Below are 11666 nucleotides of genomic sequence, written 5' to 3' on the forward strand. Positions count from 1 at the left end.
GTTTGTGTTTGAAATTCAATTGCTCCCTCCTCGGCGCGAGGCCTCTTCCTCCTCCCCCGCCGGCCCCCTCCCCCTCCTCCCCCGCTCCCCTCCCCTCCCCCTCCCGCGCCGGTTCGATGCGCGCGGCGCTCGACGCCCCGGGCCTGCCGCGGCCCGACGCCCAACCCGGGGCCGCCCGGCGGCGCGCGGCGGCACAGCCATGAGGAGCCGAGCGCCGAGCTCGCCGAGCGGGCTTTGTGTGCGGCTGTCGGGGGGCGCCCGCCCGCACGCCCGCCGGGAGGAGCTTGCGCCCGGCTGGACGGAGCGGCCTGGCGCCCCTCCCCTGGCCCGGGGGGCGCTCGCACGCGGGGCCCGACGCGGCCGCGGGTGCCCGTGTGGGCGCGGGCTCTCCCTGCCCTCCGCCCCCTCTGTGTCCCCCAGTGCTTGCAGGTCACCGACGTGCAGACACCCGGGGGTCTGAGCGGCCTCGGCAGAGGGAGGAAGCTCGAGTTTGGGAGCCGGGAGGCGTCCGAGGGGTTGAGGCACAAAGCGGCCACGTTGTGGGCGCTGCTCCCTGGCAAAGCGATCTGGGCTCCGCCACCCGCTAAGCCCGCAAAGATGAGCCCTGTTCTCGGGGAAGACACCGCACAATGCCAATAAGTCCCAAACCGTCAGTAAAGCAAACCGTGAAGACTGGGGAGCCGGGCACTACCTCTTGGGGGGGGGGGGCTGGGGCAGAATCTGGGAAGGCTTCACAAAGGTGGTGACTTGGAGCTGGGCGTTAAAGAATGAATGATTTTGCTGGATTACAGATTGAGCCAAGCCTCTAGGTTGACAAGTGGTGGAGACCAAACTTGAACTCATGTCTCTTCCCATTTGCTGAAATCCAGACACCTATGATCTGTTGGAAATAAGATATTTAGATCTCTTATGGCACTTCCAGATCCTTAAAATTTTGCAACTGGATATTCTGGATTTGAATAGGTAAAATACGCATGCATGCTTTTCTTCCCGCGAGTTTCCTGATCCACTTTTCAAAGCATATGCAAAGGGGCACCTGGGTGGCTCAGTTGTTAAGCATCTGCCTTCGGCTCAGGTCATGATCCCAGGGTCCTGGGATCGAGCCCCACGTCGGGCTCCCTGCTCCGAGGGAATCCTGCTTCTCCCTCTCCCACTCCCCCTGCTTGTGTTCCCTCTCTCGCTGTGTCTCTCTCTGTCAAATAAATAAAATAAAATCTTAAAAAAAAAAAAAAGGCTTATGCAAAGCCTCCCTGCAAGGAAGCGGGGGATGTAGCCAAAAGACCCAGGTCCACATGCTGCTCCTGAGAACAGGGACCCTTGAACTTCCCTGAGTCAGTTTCCTCAGGGGTAAGATGGGGGTACTATTCCTGCCCTGCGGACATCCATGGGAGGCATGGGATGGCCGCTCCCTACAGTCCTTCATTATCAGCTGGCTGTCCTTATACATTATGTCCTTATGGCAAAGCATTTCACAAGTTTTGCCTTTATAACAGTGTGGCCTCTCAGTGTAATTTCCCCTTGTGATAGGAGTCCCTCTGGCCCTGTCCACAAGCACTGCTGGCACAATGAGACACCCCTGTTGCAATAAAAGAGCCAGGCCGCACGGCCTCAGCCACAGACTTGTCGATTTGTTTCAATAGCAAATCCAAACTTGTTGCAACAGAGCAGCTAGATTCCAGTTGGTGTTTACTCTTGCAAGGCATTCCAGTTTGAAATGTTGTCAGTGTGATAGTCCAGATTCTGTGCTTTTCTTTGTTGTTATTGTTGTTAGCAGACAATCTTGTCACAAATTCTTAAACCTGTTTCAGTGAATCCTGGGCCCCAGTAGGTTTCCTTTAAATGTCCAGGCCAGTGTTATAAATACTCACCATTTCAGCGCAACAAACATGTTCTAAACTGTTTTCCAATTTAGTGCACCCCAGTTCAGTTAAAACCAAGAGGCCTATCTGCAGTAGCCTGTTCAGAGGTGGCAGCTAGGCCTTAGAATTCTTCCACAAATCTCTTGGGCCCATCATTCAGTCCATCATGCAGATGCTGGTTGCAATAAAACTAGGAGGATTCCCTTTGTTGCAATAATCTCCTGGGCCTTGGTTGCAATTTAATATCCAAGTTGTCCTTACAATAACATCCTCAACCACCTCACAGCTGGCCCTAACAACCCAGCCAAGCGCAGAGGGTCAGTTACACGGGTGGCCAGGCTGAGCCTGCCTCCCCTGGGAGTCAGGTCTAACTTAGTGCTCTGCAGATTTGAAAGTGCAAACGAATCATCTGGGAATCCTCTTAAAAAGCAGATTCTAATTCAGTAGGTTTGGAGTGGCTGCATTTTTAACAACCCCCAAGGTGCTGCTTCTACTTTGGACCACCATTTGAGTGGTGGGATCGAAAATGCACAAGTCACAGGCCCCCAGATTCCCAGCCCAGCTTGGAAACAATTCACAGATGTCTCTGTGAAATCATTCCGTGGTTGCTGGTGTTTGGTTCAACTTCTGTGTGGGAGGGAGGTCTGGACAGAAGTCAGGGGACTTGGGGCCCCACAGCAGAGAAGACTCTGGGTGCAGACCTGGCTGTAGGGTTGTGAAGCCTGTCCCCGGAGGAGCAAGGTCAGGGGGATGGTGGGGTCCTTATTGTCCCTATTGGGAAGGAGGAATTAACACTGCAGCAGGAGGGCTGGTGCTCAGGCTGCTAGGGGAAGGGGCAGTGTGGTCTGGTGGAAACCACCTGGGTTTGCATGTCAAGGAACTGGTTTGAATCTCACTTTTGGCAAACAACTTAGAATTTCTAAACAAAATTGTCTTCTACTGTAAGACTGTGATAGAGATATTACCTCCTGGGGTGTTGTGAAGGGAAGAGGAGCCCGGCCCTGTGAAAACCTCAGATGCTCAGTAGGTTCAGAAGAAAGTTCAGTTGCCTTCCCTTGGACTCCCAAGTTAGGGGTTCAGCTCCTGTGCTCGACTGCGTGAAGCCTCCTCTCCCCCAGTTACTCTCTGGAAAACGGAGGTAGGGAGGATGGGTAGTTCAGACCAGCGGTTTGCAAAACGGCTCTGCATTGCCCCCTCCCAAGCGTGTCACCCAATGTAAAAGAGGGGATGCGCATTTATGCATTTTACCAGTCATCCAAGTGGCCAGTGGCCCTGTCCAAGCCCCTCTCAGCCACCCTAGCAGAGCTACCTAACCCCCCAGTCTCAGGTCTGTAAAGAGGGGCTTGTGAAGAGAGGGGAATGAATAAATGTATCCAGGGGCCCCTGGGGGGCTCAGTTGGTTGGGCATCTGCCTTTGGTTCAGGTTGTGATCCCGGGGTCATGGGATAGAGTCCCGTGTCCGACTCCCTGCTCAGCGGGAGTCTGCTTCTCCCTCTCCCTCTGCCCCTGGCCTGCTCTCTTGCTCTCTCTCAATAAATAAATAAATCTTTAAATAAATAAATAAATGTATCTAAAGTGTTTTGAGGGGCGCGTGGAGGGCTCAGTCGGTTAAGCGTCTGCCTTCGGCTCAGGTCATGATCCCAGGGTCCTGGGATTGAGTCCCACATCGGGCTCTCTGCTCCGTGGGAAGCCTGCTTCTCCCTCTCCCACCCCCCCTGCTTGTGTTCCCTCTCTCACTGTCTCTCTCTCTGTCAAATAAATAAATAAAATCTTTAAAAAATAAATAAATAAAGAGGGCTCTGTTTTACAAAAAGTGACAATCATTGGATTCATATTCTAAGACTATACTGTCCAATATATGTGACTATTGAAACTTAAGTTGATTAATATTAAGCACAATTAAATATTCATTTTCTCAGGCATTGAAGCCACACTCAAGTGCTCAGTAGCCTCACATGGCTGGTGACCAGCATTATCAGCCGGGGCAGACACAGAACATTTCTGTTATCACAGAAGGTTTCTTGGGCAGCACAGCTCCAAGGCAATGACTTTCCACTTGGGCTCTACATTAGAGTCAGTTGAAGAATTAAAAAGATACTAATGCGGGGGCGCCTGGCTGGCTCAGTCGGCAGAGCATGTGACTGTGGATTCGTAGGGTCGGGAGTTCAAGCCCCATGTTGGGTGTTGTGCTTACTTAAAAAAAAAAAAAGCTGGGGGGCCTGGGTGGCTCAGTTGTTAAGCGCCTGCCTTCGGCTCAGGTCATGATCCTAGGGTCCTGGGATCGAGCCCTGCATCGGGCTCCGTGCTCCGCGGGAAGCCTGCTTCTCCCTCTCCCACTCCCCCTGCTTGTGTTCCCTCTCTCGCTGTGTCTCTCTGTCAAATAAATAAATAAAATCTTTAAAAAAAAAAAAAGCTAATGAACGGGACTGAGTGCCCAGAATTTATATTTAATTGGTTGACAGTGGGAGCCATTAAAGGGTTTGGGCAGGAGAGAAATGTGAACAGAGGTGAACTTCTGGAAGCTTTGCTGGGCAGCAGCATGGAAGGGGGGGGCTGGGATTGCCAGGTCAGGGGAGAGGGCACAGCCTGGCCCCTGATGCGGGTGTGTCCCTGTGGGGGGGCTGCAGAGGCCCTGGGGCTCTTCTGTCCACTCTCCCCAAGCATGGTGGTGACCACAGCTCCGTAGCTCTCAGGGGAGAGACCTTGTACCTTCCAGAGCCGGACGGGGCAGGGTACCTCAAGATCCCTGGGAGGTTGGGCGCCTGGGTGGCTCAGTTGGTTAAGCGACTGCCTTCAGCTCAGGTCATGATCCTGGAGTCCCTGGATCGAGTCCCACATCGGGCTCCCTGCTCGGCAGGGAGTCTGCTTCTCCCTCTGACCCTCCCGACCCTCCCCTCTCTCATGCTCTCTCTCTCTCAGTCTGTCTCTCTCAAATAAATAAATAAAATCTTAAAAAAAAAAAAAGATCCCTGGGAGGCCCACATTGCCATTTAATTTAATTAATTAATTTATTTTTATTATTTTTAAATTTTTTAATTTTTTTTATTTGAGAGAGAGAGAATGAGAGACAGAGAGCATGAGAAGGAGGAGGGTCAGAGGGAGAAGCAGACTCCCTGCTGAGCAGGGAGCCGGATGCGGGACTCGATCCCGGGACTCCAGGATCATGACCTGAGCCGAAGGCAGTCGCTTAACCAACTGAGCCACCCAGGTGCCCTAATTAATTAATTTATTTTTAAAGATTTATTTATTTATTTATTTGAGTGAGAGAGAGAGAGAGCACAAGAGGGGGGAGGGGAGAGGGAGAAGTGGACTCCATGCATGGAGCCCGACGTGGGACTCGATCCTGAGACTCCAGGATCATGACCTGAGCCGAAGGCAGTCGCTTAACCAACTGAGCCACCCAGGCGCCCCCCACATCGCCATTTTAAAAACTCCGTTTAGGGGCGCCTGGGTGGCTCAGTTGGTTAAGCGACTGCCTTCAGCTCAGGTCATGATCCTGGAGTCCCAGGGTCGAGTCCCGCATCGGGCTCCCTGCTCGGCAGGGAGTCTGCTTCTCCCTCTGACCCTCCTCCCTCTCATGCTCTCTGTCTCTCATTCTCTCTCTCTCAAATAAATAAATAAAATCTTAAAAAAAACAAAAACAAACTCCGTTTAATTTTCCCAGTAAGTAATTAGTACATGCATATGATACAAGATTTAGGAGATAAAGAAGGTGATTTTCAGAAAAACAGTCTCCCCAGCACCTGTCTCTCCTAGCTGCCCCAATGTTCTTAGAGACCAAAAATATGGCCAGTCTTGTACGTATTCTTCCGGTGGTATTCTCTCTACATCGCTTTCAAGCAAATGCAGAGCTGTTGGCTGCACACAAATCACAGCGTCCCGTATGCTGTTCTGCACTTCCTTTTTGGGCCCCCTTGGGCATCACCCCGTAGCTCTGCTGCGCCCACCGTAACGCTGCTCACTGGCCCCCCTGCGTCTGGGCCACAGGTCCTTAGCCAGCCCCTGCCCGCGGGCCTGTGGGTGTGCTCGCTCTCGATAACACCTGTAGTGAACACGCGTGTACACATTGCATCTCATTCTGCGGGAAGGGCTTCTCCCCATTTTTCACTGTGCAGAATAAAAGAGGTACAAGGCCGTTCACAGCCACGGCATTTGCTGGAGCTTGTTGACCAGCAGTGCGGGCAGTAACCTGGCTGCTCACAGACGGGGGTGTCCAAGGTCAGATGCAAAGCCCACCGTTCTGTTCAGCCACAAACCCCAGGTCTGTCTGCTTGCCCCTGAGTCCCTGGGGCTTAAAGGAAGGAGGTCTGGGGCCAGGGTCAGGGCGACAGAATTGTCGGGGCTCTAATCACGTTTGGCCACACTCTGCAGCCCTCTCTCACCGACACCTGGGACAGAAGCCTGGGGAGGCGAGGAGGGGTCAGGGTCCTTTCCTGGCCTCATAAGATTGAATCCTACTGGGCTTGCTCCCTGTTCCGCCCACTCAGGAGAGACAGCATCCCTCCAGGTGGGGCAACAGGATTGGCCCTACAGGAGGAGGCTGATGGTGGCTTCTGTGGGGACAGATGGCAATGGGGTGCTGCAAAGCCATTCCCGCCACCACATAGCCTATGGCTTGGGGCTTCATTCATTCACCTAGTCATTCATTCCTTCACCCGCACGCATTTCCTCAGGCATTGTTAGGGGCTGTGGCTGGCCCCCCCTCAAGTTTGCTGGGGGGGAAGGAGTAGGTCTGGAGATGAATGAGACAGGCAGCCGGCCATGAATAGTCTGGGCTCCAGCCGTGGGTCACCTGACGTACCCTGGTCCTGCCCTGACTTCATGTTCCAATTTGGAACCTTCTTGTTTTCTCACTCCAAATTCACCTTCCCTCCTTTATTTTTTGGCATTTATTGTTTCAAAGTATTCATGCAAACCAACCTAATAATGTCAAGACTATCTATACAAAGAACACTTACAAAATAGTAAAGGACAAACAACCCAATTGAAAAATGGGCAAATTACATGAACAGGAGTTTCACATAAGAAAAAAAGAAATACATATGGCCCATACACGTGAGAAGATACTCAACCTCATTAGTGATCCGCAAAACTCAAATCAAGAGACCACGCGTGCTTGTCCAATAGGCAAAAATTACAAAGCCCAATAGTAGCACCAGCTGTCGGGAGGCTGTGGTCACTTCTGTGCTGCTTTGGAAATCAGTTTGGCAGCAAGTTGTAAGATCCGACTTTCCCATATTCTGTGACCCATTATTCCCACTCCCACGTGTGCACACGAGAGAGGCCATTGTGTGTGTGTGCACTCGGAGACGTGGAGAAAGAACATCACAGCTCGTTCACAGCAGCAGAGACCGAGGAGAAATTCAAATGCTCATCAGCAGGAGAATGGATAGATAAATCGTGTATTCACACGGAGGAATTTCAAAACAGAAAAAAATAACAGACAACGTTCAATGTGGATAGACCTAAGGAATAGACTATTGAGTGAAAAAAAAGTTGTTACAGCTTGATACCCTTTTGATAAAAGTTAGAAACAGCCGAAAATGACCAGTATATTTTCAGGAGTACATGTAGATGTGAAAAAACTGTCTATACATAGAAAAGTTTTCAGGACAGTGGATACTAGTGTTGGGGGCGGTGGGGAGTGTGACGGGGGCGGGGAGCCCAGGACAGAATGGGTCAGTGGGAATGGTTGGTGGGTGGGTACGCGGGTGTTGATTACATACGTACACATTTTTCTATAGATCAATCAAAGAGGGTCCTGTGTGGACCAACAATGAAAGCAAATGAAGAACCAACCAGGGGTTACGGTCACTCCACGAATGCAGTGTTCAGAGAAACAGAGTTCTAGAAGTTTTCATCCAAAACAGTGGTCCCGGCCCCCACTTTTCTCTATTCCCTCTCCAGAGACAACAACATTCAACATGCAGAGTATTCTAACTAATTTTTGGTGATTTAATTCCATATTTCTAAGCAACATGCTGTTATGGCCGCATCTTGATTTCTTCAGTTGTGGGCATTATCCATTGACAGGACCTTCTGGAATACATTTTGCTTTTTCCTCAGTCCATCTCAGCCACAAGGACTTGTCCTGTCCCCCAAGTTTCCATCATCTTGGTAGAGTCGCATGATAATTTGTTGTATTCATATTCAGCGTTCACATATCACCTACATCTGAGCCATAATTATTTTTTCTCTTATGTTTAACATTTCGTTTTCCCTCAGTTGTTAACTATTTTTGTTTTTGTTTGTTTGTTTGTTTGTTTGATTGGTTTTCTAGGTTCTCATTCATCAAATCAGCCACAAATCCCTACTATTTCCATCTCTTCTCAAAATATTTGGACACCTCAGATACACCATCAATTTCAAAATCTTGCTGACATGGCTCCTAAAGCCTTCTGTCCTGAACCAGACCCTTGGCCTTGGCCAGGGGTGGGGGGGTTGGGGGGGTTGGGGGGTGGTGGGCAGCCCCCCTGCCAGCCTGGAATCTCCCTCCCCAACCCCCGGGGGCCCTGCCCGCTCTGTGTTGCAGGGTGTGTATTCTAAATTCTAGGTGTTTCTCTTTCCTGATTTAATATGTCCCTCCAACCCAGGTTTTTGATGGAACACATCCTCTAGTAGCTTCCTGAGAAAAGGTGCTTATAACAGAAATTTTTTGAGAACCCCCATGTCTGAAAACGTCTTCATTCTTCCCACCCACTTGATTGATTATCTGGGTGTTGAATTCCAGGCTGGAAGTGTTTTTCCTTCAGAGTCTTGAAGGCCTTGCTCCCCCATCATTAGCTTCCAGTGTGTCACGTTAGGAAGTTTGCAGGCATTCTTTCCTGACCCCTCTGTGTCTTGTCTTTGGAAGCTCATAGGATCTTCTCTTTGTCTCCAGTGTTCTGAAATTTCGTGATAGTGGGGTCTGTTTTTATGCATTATGCTGAGCGTCTGGTAGGCCTTTCAGTCTGAAAACTCCTGTCCTTCAGGTCTGGGAAGTTTTCTGTAAACATTCCCTCAGGGGCTCCTGGCTGGCTCAGTTGGTGGAGCGTGTGACTCTTGATCTCAGGGTCTTGAGTTCAAGTCCCACGTTGGGCACAGAGCTTACTTAAAAAGAAAATTCCTTTAATTATTTCCTCCCCTCTGTTTGTTTTATTTTTTGTTTTTTATTTTTTTGTTTTCCTTTCTGTTCTCTGTTTCTGGAACTCTTATTACTCAGATGTTGGACTTTCTGGGATGGTTCTCTGGTCTTCTTGCGTCATCCAACTCTCCTAGTGAGAACTTCATTTATGCTTTTACATTTTTATATCTCAGGAGTTCTATTTTATTTTCTGCATATTACCTTTTTTTAGGGGGGGGCAGAGGGGGAGAGAGAATCTTTTTTTTTTTTTTTAAAGATTTTTATTTATTTATTTGACAGAGAGAGACACAGTGAGAGAAGGAACACAAGCAGGGAGAGTGGGAGAGGGAGAAGCAGGCTCCCCGGCGAGCAGGGAGCCCGACGCGGGGCTCAATCCCAGGACCCTGGGATCATGACCTGAGCCAAAGGCAGACGCTTAACGACTGAGCCACCCAGGCGCCCCGGGGAGAGAGAATCTTAAGCAGACTCCACACCCAGGGCAGAGCCCCATGCGGGGCTCGATCTCACCACCCTGAGATGATGACCTGAGCCAAAATCAAGAGTCGGACGCTTAACTGACTGAACAACCCAGGAACCCCAGGATATTACTTTTTATGGCATTCTGTTTTGTTCATGGATCCCGTGTTTTCTCTTGTTTATCTGGGGAAATTATTATTTTTTAAAGATTTTTTAAAAAAATATTTTTATTTATTTATTTGAGAGAGAGAATGAGAGAGAGAGAGAGCATGAGAGGGGGGAGGGTCAGAGGGCAAAGCAGACTCCCTGCCGAGCAGGGAGCCCGATGTGGGACTCGATCCCGGGACTCTGGGATCATGACCTGAGCCGAAGGCAGTTGCTTAACCAACTGAGCCACCCAGGCGTCCCTTTTTTAAGATTTTATTTATTTATTTATTTATTTATTTATTTATTTATTTATTTATTTATTTTTAAGATTTTATTTATTTATTTGAGACACGGAGATACAGAGAGAGAGAGAGAGAGAGGACGAGGAGGGGGAGAAGCAGAGGGAGAGGGAGAAGCAGATTCCCCGCCGAGCCAGGAGCCCGATGTGGGGCTCGATCCCAGGACCCTGGGATCATGACCTGAGCCGAAGGCAGACGCTCAACCATCTGGGCCACCCAGGCGCCCCCCTGGATCTGTTTCTTTTCTTTTTTTAAAAAAATTAATTAATTAATTTTTAAAAGATTTTATTTATTTATTTGACAGAGAGCGAAAGAGCACAAGCAGGGGAGCAGCAGAGGGAGAGGAAGAAGCAGGCCCCCTTCCGAGAAGCAGGCCCCCTTCCGAGCACGGAGCCCTGGATCTGTTTCTTAAACAGTTTTTAACCAGTCTTCACTTTTGTTCTCTTCCCTCCTCCTTCATTTCCAGAGGTCCTTGCTGTCACCACTCCTGAGCCTCAAGAGGCTTCCACAGTAGATCAGATTGATTCTCACCATTCCCCAAAGCTGGTGTGGCTCTCAGCTCCCCAGGGCGCGCCCCATCAGCTACTGCCTTCCTCCTGCCCAAGTTGCTGCCACAGTGGTCAGTCCTTCTCCCATCTTTGTGGGCTGAAATCTTTTCCAAATGGTCCTTAATGCCTTGTCCATAAACAAGGCTTTATTGACGTTTTAGTGGGATTTCAGGGGGGAGCCAAATTATATGTCTGTTCAAGTCACTATCTATTACCGGAAGACTTTATTACTGTAATTACTACTTTAGGATAGATAACGTATGTACAGATTGCACATTTCTGAAGGTATAAGAGGACACAGTGAGAAATAAATCCCCTTCCCATCCCTGCCATGCAGTTTTATTATCAATTTCCTTTTTTTTTGAAGATTTTATTTATTTATTTGACAGAGAGAGACACAACGAGAGAGGGAGCACAAGCAGGGGGAGTGGGAGAGGGAGAAGCAGGCTTCCCGCGGAGCAGGCAGCCCGAAGCGGGGCTCGATCCCAGGACCCTGGGATCATGACCTGAGCCTAAGGCAGACGCTTAACGACTGAGCCACCCAGGTGCCCCTATTATCAATGTCTTGCATGAAAACAACTTTTCAGGGCAGGTATATACCTAATGAGACAAATCATTAATCTTTACAGTAAGAGGACCCAGCTTAGACAATATTTGGGGCTTCTCTTCTCTGCGGGGCAGCAAGATGTGCTGACAAGCAACAATAGTCATTTTCCTCTGAAGGTTTCTCATTCTCTTAGGTTTGAAATCATTTCACTGTGTGTTGATATCAGGTGTTTCTCACAGAAGTAAAACAGGACTCCTTAATCCTCTACCCATTTTTCAAAGAAGAAACTTGAGACTCAGAGAAGTGACTGTCCAAAGTCATCGGAAAGCCAGCTCGGGAACCTAGACTCGAAAAGCAGGTGTTTGAAGTCAGCATCGTGCAGAGCACAGCAGCTGCGAGGTAGGCCTGGGAGGTCTAGCTTCTCACTGTGGTCCTCGGTGCACCTGCTTTGCAATCAAATGAGAAGTTTCTTAAAAATCCAGACTTCTGGGCTCCTCCCCACACCTACTGAATAGGGATCTCTCAGGCTGGGATTCAGAGATCAGCATTTTTAAGAAGCTTGGCCAGTGATCTTAGGCACATTAAAGTTTAAGAATTGGTACGCAGGAAAACTGCTCTGTGCATCCAGAGCAGGGAGTGAACAGACTTAAGGAGGCTTAATGGAGCAGGTGGCATATGAGCTTGTCT

Source organism: Neomonachus schauinslandi, chromosome 6 (assembly GCF_002201575.2).
Source record: "Neomonachus schauinslandi chromosome 6, ASM220157v2, whole genome shotgun sequence".
Taxonomy (NCBI): domain Eukaryota; kingdom Metazoa; phylum Chordata; class Mammalia; order Carnivora; family Phocidae; genus Neomonachus; species Neomonachus schauinslandi.